The sequence below is a fragment of the Sapajus apella genome, unplaced genomic scaffold (assembly GCF_009761245.1).
Source record: "Sapajus apella isolate SASKATOON/1434 unplaced genomic scaffold, GSC_monkey_1.0 scaffold36, whole genome shotgun sequence".
NCBI classification, from domain to species: Eukaryota; Metazoa; Chordata; class Mammalia; order Primates; family Cebidae; genus Sapajus; species Sapajus apella.
The window spans coordinates 12,128,283-12,145,493 of record NW_022436976.1 but is presented as its reverse complement, the minus strand read 5'-3'; the positions used below and the strand labels follow the sequence as shown (position 1 = coordinate 12,145,493).

Sequence of the window (17,211 nt, the reverse complement as noted above, 5' to 3'; positions counted from 1 at the left end):
AGTACTGAGATTACAGGCATGAGCCACCATGCCTGGCTGTCTCCAGACTTTTTAATGATCACCATTCTAACTGGTGTGAGATGGTATCTCAATGTGGTTTTGATTTGCATTTCTCTAATGGCCAGTGATGATGAGCATTTTTCATACGTTTCTTGGCCTCATATATGTTTTCTTCTGAAAAGGGTCTGTTCATGTCCTTTGCCCACTTTTGGATGTGTTTGTTTTTTTCTTATAAATCTGTTTTACTTCTTTGTAGATTATTGTTATTAGCCCTTTGTCAGATGGGTAGATGGCAAAAATTTTTTCCCAGTCTGTTTGTTGCTGGTTCACTCTAATGATTGTTTCTTTTGCTGTACAGAAGCTCTGGAGTTTAATTAGGTCCCATTTGTCTATTTTGGCTTTTGTTGCCAATGCTTTTGGTATTTTAGTCAGAAATCCTTGCCTATGCCTATGCCCTACATGGTTTTGCCTAGGTTTTCTTCTACAGTTTTTATGGTGTTAAGTCTTATGTTTAAGTCTTTAATCCATCTGGAGTTAATTTTAGTGTAAGGTGTCAGAAAGGGGTCCAGTTTCTGCTTTCTGCGCATTGCTAGCTAGTTTTGCCAACACCATTTATTAAACTGGCAATCCTTTCCCCATTGCTTTTGTCAGGTTTGTCAGAGATCAGATGGCTGTAGATGTGTGGCATTGCCTCTGAGGCCTCTGTTATGTTCCATTGGTCTATATCTCTGTTTTGGTACCAGTACCATGCTGTTTTGATTACTGTAGCCTTATAGTATAGTTTGAAGTCAGGTAGCGTGATGCTTGCAGCTTTATTCTTTTTGCTTAGAATTGTCTTCACCATGCAGTCTCTCTTTTGGTTCCATATGAAGTTTAAGGTGGTTTTTTCCAGTTCTGTGAAGAGGGTCATAGGTAGCTTGATAAGGATAGCACTGAATCTATAAATTACTTTGGGCAGTATGGCCGTTTTCATGATATTGATTCTTCCTAACCATGAGCATGGAATGTTTTTCTATCTGTTGGTGTCCTCTCTTATTTCCTTGAGCCGTGGTTTATAATTCTCCTTGAAGAGGTCCTTTACATCCTTTGTTCATTGTATTCCTAGGCATTTTATTCTCTTTGTAGAAATTGTGAATGGGAGTTTGCTCATGATTTGGCTCTCTTTAAGTCTGTTATTGGTGTATAGGAATGCTTAGGATTTCTGCATATTGATTTTGTATCCTGAGACTTTGCTTAAGTTGCTTATTGGCTTAAGGGGAGTTTGGGCTGAGACGATGGGGTCTTCTAAATACACAATCATGTTGTCTGCAAATAGGGACAATTTGACTTCCTCCTTTCTTAACTGAATACCCTTTATTTCTTTTTCTCACCTGATGCTCTGGCTAGAACTTCCAATACTATTTTGAATAGGAGTGGTGAGAGAGGGCATCCTTGTCTAGTGCCAGATTTCAAAGGGAATGCTTCCAGTTTTTGTCCATTCAGTATAATATTTGCTATGGCTTTGCTGTAAATAGCTTTTATTGTTTTGAGATATGTTCCCTTGATACCTAGTTTATTGAGAGTTTTTAGCATAATGGTCTACCAAATTTTGTCGAAGGCTTTCTCTGTAACTTTTGAGATAATCATGTGGTTTTTGTCTTTGGTTCTGTTTATGTGGTGAATTACGTTTATAGACTTGCATATGTTGAACCAGCCTTGCATCCCCGGGATGAAGCCTACTTGATCATGGTGGATAAGCTTTTTGATGTGCTGTTGCAATCGGTTTGCCAGTATTTTATTGAAGATTTGTGCATCTATGTTCATCATGGATACTGGCCTGAAGTTTTCTTTTTTTGTTGAGTCTCTGCCGGGTTTTGGTATCAGGATGATGCCCTTCTTAAAATAATCTATATCACTTTGTTTATACCTTCCAAAGCATTTGTTGCATTCTACTTTATATACATTGCTCACCCCTAGTACAAATTACTCTTTCTGAGGGCTGGGGTTGTGGTTTATGTATCTTGATATTTCTGCACCACTTTTATTGTATTCTTCAATCTGTTGTATTATTAACTCACAAATAAGCAAAAAATATGATAAATTTGATTAGTTTATTCAACAACTATGTATTGAACACCAACTATATCCATGGCACAATACTAGACATAGGCACAGAGTTATTATTAGTAAATATTTAAATTCTTTTTCAAAAATATTTCATAATTTACTGATTATTTCCATATGTAGATGTGAAAACAAGAAAAAGGCATTGAAGGTAAGAAAAACATGGTAGAAAGCATAGCCTAAATTCTTAAGCTCCTGACAAAAATCTGAATTTTATTAAACCTCATTTTTTTAGCTCAATTAATTACAATAACTTTAGTTTGTAAATCTAAAGATTTTAAATGAAAGAGACATGAATTTATACTGCTTAAGTAATCTGCAATGTTGGAAAGTTCATAGGATCATGTAAAATTTAATGACGGGCAATAAAACAGAATTTTGAAGTCGGAAATCCTATTTTATTAACAATAATATATATTGCTCAATAGTGTATATTTCTAAATATATTTGAACAATGTCTATATTTACAAAAGATCAGAAAAAAACAACAAATAGGTACTTGCCAATATTTTATTATTGGTTAGTTTGCTCTTATTTTACCTAAACACCATAAGTAATCCAGCAGTCTGGAATTTATATGTTTTAAGTTGGAGTTTGAATCTAAGGAGGGATTTGTATTTTTTTATGTGAAAAATATCTCATATTAACCAAGTAGCCATATAAATACACATATAATTATATTTCTAATGTAAGGCATATTATAATCTACTTGTATATACTTTATAAACACATATTGATAAATTATAAAATTATAAAATTGACTCAGTAACAATTTATTGAATAATATTTTCGAAAATTGAAGTTTTAGCCCCTGCAACATGGAATAATATTTTCATTTTAAGAGTTCAGGAAATTTCTTAAGAGTTGCTTCACATAAGTTTTTATTACAATACTGAAGCCTAGAGTGACTGTCTCAATTCAGTATAGTTAGGTTTCCCACCCGCTAAATGCCACATATACCTATAAAATCTGAAAGATTCTTTAAATCAAACGATGGATTATTAACAAGGCAGAAAATACACAGACATATGCACACACACACGTTAAGTGCATATGTAGGTGCATATATATCTCCTGAGGCTCAGTAAATTGCTATCACTCACGCAAGAAAGGCAACCTGAAAATTCGTCAGCCTAATACAAATCTTAATCTTTTCCACTTCACGTTGTATTCAGCACAGCTTCCTTAACAATCTTATGCCTACAGCTCTTATCAGAAATATTTTAGCCACTGCCCAAAGGCTAATTATATTTAAGACTCCGATATTCCAGGGACTGGATGAATCAAAACTGTAGTTGGTAAACTATTTCTACGAACAGGCCTATTTTAAGTTCTTAAGCAATTAAGGTAAATGTAGTCAGAATCTTGTATATTTTGTTTTTTAAAGGTTTAAATATAAAGAAATGCCTGCAATTGACTATGAGTCTCTCTGGGCTTCCTAGGTGAATTTTCTCAGCAAAACCCAGGCTTACATGGAGTATCTAAAAAACTATCTTGGCCGGGCGCAGTGGCTCACGCCTATAATCCCAGCATTTTGGGAGGCCGAGGCCGGTGGATCACGAGGTCAAGAGATCAAGACCATCCTGGTCAACAAGGTGAAACCCTGTCTGTACTAAAAATACAAAAAAATTAGCTGGGCATGGTGGTGCACGCCTGTAGTCTCATCTACTCCGGAGGCTGAGGCAGGAGAATTGCTTGAACCCAGGAGGCAGAGGTTGCAGTGAGCCAAGATCGCGCCATTGTACTCCAGCCTGGGTAACAAGAGTGAAATTCCATCTCAAAAAAAAAAAACAAAACAAACAAAAAAAAACTATCTTAAGTAGACAAGACAGCACTAGTGTGATTCGATAGTTAATATTTTCCTTCCAAGTCATGCTGCCTAAAAATGTTTTGCAAAAATTCAGTGCTGTTGATTTATAGATAAGTCATAAAGCTTAGGCCAATATTGAAATACACTGAAATAGCCAATCTCTCTCTGAACAAATAAAAATTCATTCTAAGTAAGTGGTAAAGAACGGTGCTTTTATTGATTTTATCTTTTTCATTAGAAAAGGACAAACAGCTTAAAAGTTTTGCATTAGCAGTCTCTGCAAAGCAATTTTTATGATGGTATGGTTCTTTCAATTTAAGAATTGTAATGTTAGCTTTCTAATATGGGGAAGGAAACAATTTCATGAACATTTTAATGAAACTTTTAAATTGTTAATAAATGCTAGCTTGAGTGAATTACTAAGTGTATTTCTCTTTTCAACTTTACACTTATCTTGTGTGTACAGCTGATATCCCTAGTGTCCAATCAGAGACAAGTTTTCATCCTGTTGTCCAATGAATGATGTGCATAATTCCTTTTGGCACTGATGAGAGATGAATACACACATCCAGCTCAATTCAGTGAAAATTGACCCATAATTTTTTTTTATCCTGAAGAAAAATACAGTAATAAAGTTTAAAGATGGAAAAAACACAGTTAAACTCTTGAGGTGTACCATTAGTTAACAATAATCAGCAAATACTACATTTTGCCTGGAGGACAGTGTGCTCAAGATTTGCTTTTAGGTGATCATGAATTCTAAAGGTCACGGCCCTCCAAATGATAGAAACCTAAATGTGAATTTTCAGATTTTGATGAGCTCAAAAGTTAACATTCAAAAGTACAGACACATTTTTTAATTATTTTCTTCTATCTCCACTGTCCACGAGTATTTTTCTTATGAAATACGTGTATGCATTTCTGATAAATATTTAGTAGTTGAGAATATATATTGATTTCCCACAGAAAGACTATGCCCCAATTTCAAAAAAAGTGCAGATCTTATATAAAACTTCAATGCTGTCTCTGTACTAGTATTTTCAAGATTATATCAGAATTTTAAGAGTTAAGGGGAAAATGACTTGGCATACTGAGTCAGACTAATTGTCCTATCTACCAAGTATTTTACCTCTAATAGCAGTAAAAACATGATGCAAAAAGTTGTTTATCCATCAAAACATCTTAATTTTCTTTAGTAACCCTTAAGAATCTACTATTCATTAATTTACCTATGTGACTTATTTTCAGTCTGTTAATGTCATCAGCCTATAAAATTTCCAGAATAATAAATTTCATTATGACCACCGTACTGGGGACCCCTTTACTTTATCTATCTTTGAAGGATATTCTGAGTTCTAGTATATCAGGACTGTCAAGAAAATCAGTTTTAATTCTATAGCTCATAACTTTATGCTTTATTCTCTAACTTGCATCTTATAATTTTAATCTATTTTCTTTCAATGATTCCCTTCAAACTTCCCATCCACATATAGATATCTCAATGATAAGCAGATTCTGTTAACTATTATTTTATAGTGGGGCAGTAGTATAATGTTTTCATAAAATATATGAAAATGATTCTGTGATTTGTAAGTTATAACTCAAAACAATATAAAATTTGAATTATAGTTTTTAAATGCAACAGATATTATTTTAAATAAATAAATATTTTTGAATGTGTCCTGTGTGCATATCACTGTGCTGGGTACAGGGTGGCAAAAACAAATAAAACACAACTTGCCATAAAATGGCTAATATTTATAGTGTAAAAACATTCATATAGAATAGTGATCTTAAAAGGAGGTAGAATATAAATAAATTTAAATAGAGGCATACACAAATTAAACCTGAATAACAAATCAGAGATCCCTAATACTAAAAATGAACTTTGCTAAAAGAGAATGAATCTTTGTCTAGAAGACATCAGAGACTATATTATTTTATTTACCATTGTAAGTTGAAGTGGGGCAAGATAAAGAGGTACAATCTTGGAATAAATCATTCTTAAATAAATTGGATGAGGTAGCAGAAAGGAGGTTTTGGCCTGGGAGCCCAGAATTTAATTTAAGACAAATGAACAAAGGCTTTTTTGTACCTACTTTAAGATAGCATAATTGCAGAAAGAAGGCAGTGTGCTGGAATGAAGGTGAAGAAGGACATATAGTGATGCTTTTATATGTTAGACCTACCTATGAAAAATAACTTTGTTCTCAATAATTGGCTGATTGATTCATAGGCACTAAGATCAAACACAGTTAATTCTAACACACAAATCTAATAATGGAATCTCACACAATATGTAGCCATGGTTTGCTTCTGAGAGAAAAGCTGCTAGCAGAAATAATGCTCCATTTCTGTAATCACCCTCTCCATCCTTTGGAGCTACCAAATCAACATATGGAGACCCCATTCTTTCCAATTCTAGTACCTGTGGCAGGAGCAATTTAAGTCTCTTGAGACCAAAATTAAGAACTCTTTATAAATTTACCTTTGAGAACAGCCTGACATATAATGCTGGTAGTTAGGTTTCTACCTCACTTTGAGACTTCATCACTCCTCTCTACCTTTGCAATGTTTCCCACTTTCTTCAAACTTGACATCTGCCTTGAGCTATTTCCCAAGCCTCTATTCTAGCAATCCAGTCTTTAGTTCGAGTTTTCTTCTTATGACAATCCTTTAGCATGGTGTCTGGGATTTGATACCTGATGACAGATTCCATTAGCCAACTTTTTACCTTAACCTGATACAATTTCAATGTTGCTAAACTTTTCAAGCCAGTTGCTCAACTGTTTCTTGCTGTGTGGACAACAAATAGAGCTTACTGTACTCACTGGATACCAGACTGACTCTCCTTTTCCATTCTTAGTGCTACAACCATTCTGCCTCCTGTACTGTCATACTAGCAAAGTCCAAAGTCTTCCTTTGTTTAACCTATTGTGCTTTAATTAACATACCATCACTTGTCAATCTCAAGATAAATTATATGTTTAAGTATTAATATGGGCAATATGCTGAAAGCTCTAAAAGTTATCAAAAGATTCAGCTCCCTGGGAAGTATCTTTTTTTTTTTTTTTTTTTGTGGGGGGGGGGGGGGGAGTTTCGCTCTCGTTACCCAGGCTGGAGTGCAATGGCGCGATCTCGGCTCACCGCAACCTCCACCTCCTGAGTAGCTGGGATTACAGGCATGCGCCACCATGCCCAGCTAATTTTTTGTATTTTTAGTAGAGACGGGGTTTCACCGTGTTGACCAGGATGGTCTTGATCTCTTGACCTCGTGATCCACCCACCTCGGCCTCCCAAAGTGCTGGGATTACAGGCGTGAGCCACCACACCCGGCCTCCACTTTTTAATTAGCCAATTGCATGTTGAAGTGACAAGAGCATCTAAGAACACAGATTGTGAAATTTTTAGCAAAGTTTTATTACTCATATAAAAATAATCTGTGTTGATATCTGTACTGATACTTATAAATTTCTTTGAGTATATATCTATTTACCTCTAAGTATATAAGCTAAATTAATTTTTTAATTATATGGGCTATCATATTTGCATTATACTATGTGACCTAGCAGTGATATAAATAAGTATTTTTATAGGTAAAAAAAAAAAAAATCAATTGTCTCTCAGGTATTTGAATATTCCATTTGTCAACTCTCAGAAACTAACTCTCCACATAGATTTTCTATACATTATGAGTCTAAAAATTACAAACATTTCATAAATTATTTCAAATAAAATAACACAACATTCATATACATTGGAGGGATTTTTTGCATATTAATTTCTGAATTTGATTATAATGACATAAAAGGTTTACATTTTAGGACAATAGATTTAAATCTTAAGCATAGGACAATGACAAAGTATACTATTGAATATTCTTAAGATTTTTTTTGTCCTTCAGTGGCAGTATACCTTTTAAATAATATAAATTCTTCAATGCCAAAATTATGTATACAGACATACATATCAATAAAATAGAACTTTGAGTCCAGGAAGAAATTCTTGAATATGGTCAACTGAATTCTGACCAGAGTAACCAGATAATTTAATTGAGAAAAGAAATTTTTCTCAACAAATGGCTGGGACAACTGGATATCTACGTGTAAAATAATAAAGTCAAATCCTTACCTCATACCATATGAATATTAGCTCAAGAAAGATCACAGGTCTAAATATGAGAGTTAACACTATAAACCCTTAGAAGAAAACATAGAGAAATAATCTTTGAGGACTTGGCTGGGAGAATTGTATCTTAGATATGACACAAAAAAATATAAACAACAAGAAAAAAATATACATGGAAGTTTACCAAAATTAAAATCATCTGTGATTTAAAGAATATCATCAAGAAAGTGAAAAGACAACCATATAATGAGAAAATACTTATGTCATATATGTAATAAAAGATTTGTATCAAGAATATGTAAAGAATTATTACAACTCAATAATAAATAGATAATCTATTATAAAATGATTAAAGGATTTAAATAGACTTCTCTCCACAGATGATATACAAAGGGACAATAAATGCATGAAAAGATGCTGGCATCATCAGTTGCTAGGGTAATGCAAATGAAAACCACCATGAGATTACTTTGTATGCTATAGAACAGCTGTAATCATAAAGACATAAAATAGCAAGTGTTGGTGAGATTTTGGGGAAATTATAACTCTCATGCATTTACCATGTGAATGCAAAATGGTACAACTGCTACAGAAAACAGTTTGGAAATTGCTCAAAAATATCTTGAAGAGTGTTTTGCAGCTTGGATTTCCCCTCATATTCAGGTACACCTATCAAGTGTAGATTAGATATTTTCACATAATCCCATATTTCTTGGAGGCTTTGTTCATTTCTTTTCATTCTTTTTTCTCTATTCTTGACTTCTCTTTTTATTTCATTGAGTTGATCTTCAGTCTCTTAATCCTTTCTTTTGCTTGATCGATTCAGCTATTAAAACTTGTGTTTGCTTCACGTAGTTCTCGTGCTGTGTTTTTCAACTCCATCAAGTCATTTATGTTTTTCTCTAAGCTGGTTATTCTAGTTAGCATTTTGTCTAACCTTTATTCAAGGTTTCTGATTTCTTTGCATTGGGTTAGAACGTGTTCCTTTAGCTCAGAAAAGTTTGTTATTATCCACCTTCTGAAGGATATTTCTATAAATTTGTCGCACTCTTTCTCAGTCACGTTGTGTTCCTGTGTTGTTGAGGAGTTGTGATCCCTTGATGAAGAAGACACTCTTTGTACAGGAGAATGGGTGGCCAGTGGTAGGGACTCAAGATATTACAAGCTGATGAGCTAGGGACCCTTCGTATTATGGCCTCAAAACATTTTCACTTTGGAAGACAGGCTATATGCTGACTGAGTCTGTTCTGTTAGGGAAGTTGTCAGATAAATATGATATTTGAGTGTGTGTTAGAGGTTACTTACAACTTTTATTTAAATCTTTTGAGAGAAAAAACTCTGGGTTATATCTAGCAAGCTTGAAATAAAAGACAGAAATGGAATAAAAATTTTGATAAGGCAGGTACTCTCTGCAGTCTGCGCTTTAAGCTTACTGAGATTCCAGTGATTTAGGGCCTTGCGTAGATGATTAAGAACAAACAGCTCTGTTTCTCAAATTGAAGCAGGTACGACAGAAGACTTCAAAGTAGGAATAAGACTTATATTTCTTATACTAAGGTGTAAATGTCTGCAGGAAAGATGAGATTAAGAATTTTGTCTTCTCTCTAACACCTATGTTTCAGAAAGTTCACCTATGGTTACTATCATTAATTTGGAAGAGAGGAAAACGAGTAGAGAACAAAAACCAGTAAGTGAAATACCCGAAGCTTCAAGATTATAGCTAATGTCTAAACAAGATCTTTCTACTTACTTAACCATGGAAACTATTAATATCAAATAAATCAGAAGAATACTAAGTATTTGTAGGAAATGTATTACAAAAAAAATTAAAGTCTGTCCTAAAAATGCCCATCATTCATCATCTCTATAGCAACCCACAGGCCCCCTAAATCTATTAAGACTATGAAACTCCAACACTCAGGAGGAACAAATTCTCTAATACCTACTTTTGATATTGCCATAAATACTAATAGACAGGTAAGATATTTTCACAGGGAAAATATAGATTTTCCAGATGTGTTTACACTATTTCAAGAGAAGAAGTGTGTTTACTATTCCTATCAGACTGATTTGGTAACTGCTATGGGGGCAGAAACAACTGTGTTTCCCTTTTCCAAATTAGACTTTTGCAGTCTCTTTTTCCAAATTAGAGTTTTATTATAGGTATGCTATTTCTATGCCACTTTATATGCTAGGTATGTGGAAGGTGAATATGTTATAATTTAGCTATAGAGTTCTAGACTATGAGTTATTGTATCTTGTCTAAGTGAAGCAGACTGGACATCTACCAGTATAACAATTTGAGGAGGATCCAAGATGGCCAAATAGGAAAAGCTCCGGAGTGCAGTTCCCAGCAAGAACAACACAGAGGGTGAGTGCCCACCGCATTTCCAAACAAATTTTCACTGCCCACAGACCAGGAGACTCCTGGGCCAAAAAGTAACACGAGTTTTCAGCACGGCGGTTTCAGCCGGTGCCGGGTTGACACACAGAAACTCACACAAATCTGGGCAGCCTGGAACGCCTGGGAGATGGAGATACCCATTCAACTGAAAGGAAGGAGCTGAGACAGGGAGCCAGGTGATCTGGTTCAGCAGGTACCAGCCCCATAAAACAAGCAATGGGAAATTCTCTGGATGGAGAGTTTCACAGCAAGTGCACCTGGACCCAGGACGGTCCAGCTCAGTGGGGGGAAGGGAAACCACCACTACCAAGGCAGTCTGCCACTACCAGGGCAGTTCATACAGCAGCTGGGTAGAACCTGTGACAGCTCAGCAATACCTTTGCTGGCAGACTGTGACTAGACCACTCTGTGTGGGGCAGGCAATCTATGAAAAAAGGCAGCAGCACCACAGGAACTTATAAATAAAGCTGACGATTCTAGGCCAAAGCATCTGGGAAAAGAGGTGGTTATGAGTTCCGCTGCAGCAGACTTAAAAGAACCTGCCCAGCAGCTCTGCATGGAACAACAGAGCTCCCAGCACAGCATCTGAGCTCCTATAAGGGATAGACTGTCTCCTCAAGCAGCTTTCCAACCCCCTTATACCCAAAGAGACACCTCATAAAGGACAGCTCAGGCTGACATCTGGCAGGTACCCTTCTAGGACAAAGATAACAGAAGAAGAAACTGGCAGACACCCTTACTGTTTTGCAGCCCCCGGATCCCCACGTAAGCAGGGTCTGGAGTGGACCTCCAGCAGTCCTGAAACAGAGGGGCCTGTTCGAAGGAAAACTATGAAACAGAAAAAAATAACTTCATCATCAACAAAAAGGATGTCCACTCAGAGACCCAATCTGAAAGTCACCAGCTACAAAGACCACAGGTAGATAAAGCTACTAAGATGGGAAGAAACCAGCATAAAAAGGATGAAAACACCAGAAACGAGAACGCCTCTCCTCCTCCAAAGGATTACAACTCCTCATCAGTTAGGGATCAAAGATGGATGGAGAATGAATCTGATGAATTGACAGAAACAGGCTTCAGAAGGTGGGTAATAATAAACTTCTCAGAGCTAAAAGAACATATGCTAACCCAATGCAAAGAAACTAAGAACCTAGAAAAAGAGTTAGATGAGATGCTAACTAGAATAAATCGCTTAGAGAAGAATATAAATGACTTGATGGACTGAAAAACACAGCACAATAACTTCATGAAGCATACACAACTTTCAATAGCTGAATCGACCAAGCAGAAAAAAGGATATCAGAGATTGAAGATCAACTCAATTAAATAAAATGAGAAGGCAAGAATAGAGAAAAATGAGTGAAAATAAATGAACAAAGCCTCCAAGAAATATGAGAGTATGTGAAAAGACCTAATCTATGTTTGATAGGTGTATCTGAATGTGACAGAGAGAATGAATCCAAGCTGGAAAACACTCTTCAGGATATTATCCAGGAGAACTTCCCCCATCTAGCAAGCAAGGCCACCATTCAAGTACAGAAAATACAGAGAACACCACAAAGATATTCCTCAAGAAGAGCAACCCCAAGGCACATAATCGTCAGATTAACCAGGGTTGAATGAAATGAAGAAAAAAATGCTAAGGGCAGTCAGAGCGAAAAGTCAGGTTACCCAGAAAGGGAAGCCCATCAGACTCACAACGGATCTATCAGCAGAAACCATATAAGCCAGAAGAGACTGAGGGCCAATATTCAACATCCTTAAAGAAAAGAACTTTCAATATAGAATTTCATATCCAGCCAAACTAAGCTTCATAAGCGAAGGAAAAAGAAAATCCTTTATGGATAAGCAATTGCTGAGAGATTTTGTCACCATGAAGCCTGCCTTATGAGAGCTCCTGAAAGAAGCACTAAACAAGGAAAGGAACAACCAGTACCAGCCACTCCAAAAACATACCAAATAGTAAATACCATTGACACAATGAAAAAAAAATGCATCAACTAATGGGCAAACCGTCCAGCTAGCATCAAAATGGCAGGATCAAATTCACATATAACAATATTAACCTTAAATGTAAATGGGCTAAATGCCCCAATCAAAAGACACAGACTGGCAAATTAGATAAAAAGTCAAAACCCATGGGCTCAAAAGAAAGGGATGGAGGAAGATTTATCTAGCAAATAGAGAGCAAAAAAAAGCAGGAGTTGCAAACCTAGTCTATGATAAAATGGGCTTTAAACCAACAAAGATCAAAAGAGACAATAAGGGCATTACATAATGGTAAAAGGATCAATACATCAAGAAGAGCTAATGATCCTAAACACATACGCACCCAATACTGGAGGACCCAGGTACACAAAGCAAGTTCTTAACGACCTACAAAGAGACTTAGACTCCCACACTATAATAGTGGGAGACTTTAACACTCCACTGTCAATATTAGACAGATCAATGAGACAGAAAATTAACAAGGATATCCTGGACTTGAACTAAGGTCTGAACCAAGTAGATGTAACAGACATCTACAGAAATCTCCACCCCAAATCCACAGAATGTACATTCTTCTCAGTACCGTATTGCACCTACTATAAAATTGACCAGATAATTGGAAGTAAATCATTCCTCAGCAAATGCAAAAGAATGGCAATCATAACAAACAAACTATTAGATCACAGGCAAAGCAAATTAGAACTAAAAATTAAGAAACTAACTTAGAACCGCACAGCTTCATGGAAACTGAACAACTGGCTCCTGAATGTCGACTGGATAAACAATGAAATGAAAGCAGAAATAAAGATGTTCTTTGAAACCAATGAGAATGAAGACACAACATACCAGAATCTCTGGGACACCATTTAAAGCAGTGTCTAAAGGGAAATTTATAGTAATAAATGCTCACATGAGAAGTGAGGAAAGTTCTAAAATTGACATTCTATAGTCAAAATTGAAGAGCTAGAGGAGCAAGATCAAAAAAACTCAAAAGCTAGGAGAAGACAAGAAATAAATAAGATCAGAGCAGAACTGAAGGAGATAGAGACACAAAAATACATTTCAAAAAATCAATAAAGCCAGGAGTTAGTTTTTTGAAAAGATCAACAAAATAGATAGACCGCTAGCCAGATTAATAAAAAAGAAAAGGGAGAAGAATCAAATGGATGCAATAAAAAATGATAAAGGGGATTTCACCACTGATTCCACGGAAATACTACAATCAGAGATTACTACAAACAACTTTATGCACAAAAACCAGTAAACCTAGAAGAAATAGATAAATTCCTGGCCACTTGCACCGTCCCAAGCCTAAACCAGGAAGAAGTTGAAACCTTGAATAGAACAACAACAAGGGCTGAAGTTGAGACAGCAATTAATAGCCTACCAACCAAAAAAAGTCCAGGTGCAGATGGGTTCACAGCCGAATTCTACTAGGTGTACAAAGAGGAGGTGGTACCATTCCTTCTGAAACAATTCCAAACAATACAAAAAGAGGAATTCTTCACAAATCATTTTATGAGCCCAACATCATCCTGATACCAAAACCTGGCAGAGAATCAACAAGAAAAGAAAACTTCAGGCCAATCTCCATGATGTACACATATACAAAATCTTCAATAAAATACTGGCAAACTGATTGCAACAGCACATCAAAAAGCTTATCCAGCACGATCAAGTAGGCTTCATTCCAGGGATGCAAGGCTGGTTCAACATATGCAAGTCTATAAGCGTTATCCACCACATAAACAGAACCAAAGATAAAAACCACATGATTATCTCAATAGATGCAGAGAAGGCCTATGACAAAATTCAACAGCCCTTTATGCTAAAAACTCTCAATAAACTAGGCATCGAAGGAACATATGTCAAAACAATAAAAGCTATTTACAACAAACCCACAGCAAATATCACACTGAATGGGCAAAAACTGGAAGCATTCCCTTTGAAATCTGACACAAGGCAAGGTGGCCTCTCTCACCACTCCTATTCAATAAACTATTGGAAGTTCTAGCCAGAGAAATTAGGCACTAAATAAATAAATAAATAAATAAATAAATAAATAAATGGTATTCAATTAGGAAAAGAGGAAATCAAATTGTCTCTATTTGCAGATGACATGATTGTATATTTAGAAGACCCTATCGTCTCAGCCCAAAATCTCCTCAAACTGATATGCAACTTCAGCGAAGTCTCAGGATACAAAATAAATGTGCAAAAATCACAAGCATTTCTATACACCAATAACAGACTTAAAGAGAGCCAAATCAAGAATGAACTGCCACTCACAATTGCTACAAAGATAATAAAATACCTAGGAAAACAACTAACAAAGGATGAAAAGGATCTCTTCATGGAGAACTGCAAACCACTGTTCAAGGAAATAAGAGACAACACAAACAGATGGAGAAACATTCCATGCTTATGGTTAGGAAGAATAAATATTGTGAAAACGGACATACTGCCCAAAGTAATTTATAGATCCAATGCTATCCCCAATCAAGCTACCAATGACCTTCTCCACAGAACTGGAAAAAAACACCATAAATGTCATATGAAACCAAAACAGAGCCTGCATAGCCAAGACAAACCTAAGCAAAAAGAACAAAGCCGGGGTCATCACGCTACCTGACTTCAAACTATACTACAAGGCTATGGTAATCAAAACAACAAGGTACTGGTACCAAAACAGAGATACAGATCATGGAACAGAACAGAGGCCCTGGAAGTAATGTCACACATCTACAACAATCTGATGTTTGACAAACCTGACAAAAACAAGCAATGGGGAAAGGATTCCCTGTTTAATAAATGTTGTTGGGAAAACTGATAGCAGTGTGCAGAAAGCAGAAACTGGACCTCTTTCTGACACCTTACACTAAAATTAACTCCAGATGGATTAAAGACTTAAACATAAGGCCTAACACCATAAAAACCCTAGATGAAAACCTAGGCAAAACCATGCAGGACATAGGCATAGACAAGGATTTCATGAATAAAATACCAAAAGCATTGGCAACAAAAGCCAAAATAAACAAATGGGACCTAATTAAACTCCAGAGCTTCTGTACAGCAAAAGAAATAATCATTAGAGTGAAATGGCAACCAACAGAATGGGAAAAAATTTTTGCCATCTACCCATCTGACAAAAGGCTATTATCCAGACTCTACAAAGAACTAAGATTTACAAGAAAAAAACAAACAAACCCATCCAAAAGTGGGCAAAGCATATGAACAGACACTTTTCAAAAGAAGACACATGAGTGAGGCCAAGGAACATATGAAACTATGCTCATCTCACTGATTATTACAGAAATGCAAATCAAAACCACATTGAGATACCACCTCATGCCAGTTAGTATGGCGATCATTAAAAAATCTGGAGAGGATGTGGAGAAATAGGAACATTTCTATACTGTTGGTGGGAGTGTAAACTAGTTCAATCATTGTGGAAGACAGTGTGGCACTTCCTCAAGGACCTAGCAGTAGAATTCCATTTGACCCAGCAATCCTATTACTGGGTATATACCCAAAGGATTATAAATCATTCTATTATAAAGACATGCACTGGTATGTTCATAGTGGCACTGTTTACAATAGCAAAGACCTGGAAGCAACTCAAATGCCCATTGACTATAGACTGGACAAAGAAAATGTGGCACATATACACCATGGAATACTATGCATCCATAAAAAATGATGAGTTTGTGTCCTTTGTAGGGACATGGATGAAACTGGGAACCATCATTCTCAGCCACCTGACACAAGAACAGAAAGTCAAACACGCATGGTCTCATCCATAGGCAGGTGCTGAACAATAAGAACACACGGACACAGGGAGGGGACCATCACACACTGGGGTCTGTTGCAGGGGTTAGGAAGGGACAGCAGGAGGGTGAGGAGGTCGGGGAGGGATACACGGGAGAAATGCCAGATGTAGGTGACGGGGGGATGGAGGCATCAAACCACATTCCATGTGTGTACCTCGCAATGATCCTGCATGATCTACACATGAACCCCAGAACCTAACGTACAGTTAAAAAAAATTTGAATTAAGTTTAGCTGAAAGTAATGACTTATTCAATATAGGAGTACTTCCATCTCATATAAACTTCCAAATGTGAAAAGACCAAGGCTGGTTTGAAAACTCTGCAATTTTCTGTAATCCAGGATATTTCCAAGTTTCTACTCATATGTGGCTTTCATATTCATGGTGAAAAATGAATTTCCAAGCCACAGGATGGAGGAAGACAGAAAGAAAAGACAAAATCCATTGCCAACTGTCTTTTGGGAAAATTTCTCAGAATCTGCCAAATACTTCCATTATGACATGGCATGGTGAGCTGAAAGAAGGGCTGCCAAATCATCTATGTTCTATTCTCCTGAACCCTGTGAATGTCACCTTGTATATTAGTTGGGTAGGGCTTCCATAAAATACCATAGACTGAGTCGCTTAAAACATAGTCTTCTTTTTCTCACAGGTCTGAAAGTTGGAAGTCCAAGGTAAAGGTTCCATCTGATTCAGCTTCTGATGAGGGCTCGGTTACTGGCTTGCAGGTGACAGCCTTCTCACTATGTCCCAATATGGTCTTTCCTAAGCGTGTGCACATGAGGTGCATTGGGGGGTATTCTTAATCCTATAAGATCAGGGCCCATCGTTATGACTTCATTTAACCTTAATCACTTCTTTAGAGTCCCCATCTCCAAATATAGCCACAATGGGAGATAAGAATTTCAGCATATGAATTTTGAGGGTAGACATTTAGTTCATAACACT

The 17,211-nt window shown here is 36.3% G+C and overlaps 1 protein-coding gene across 1 annotated transcript in view; it reads right to left on the bottom strand.

The window, feature by feature from the left end:
* The window catches only part of LRRIQ3 (leucine rich repeats and IQ motif containing 3), a 144,318-nt gene that overhangs the window by 55,589 nt on the left and 71,518 nt on the right, over nt 1-17,211 (bottom strand). The window lies entirely within an intron of this gene.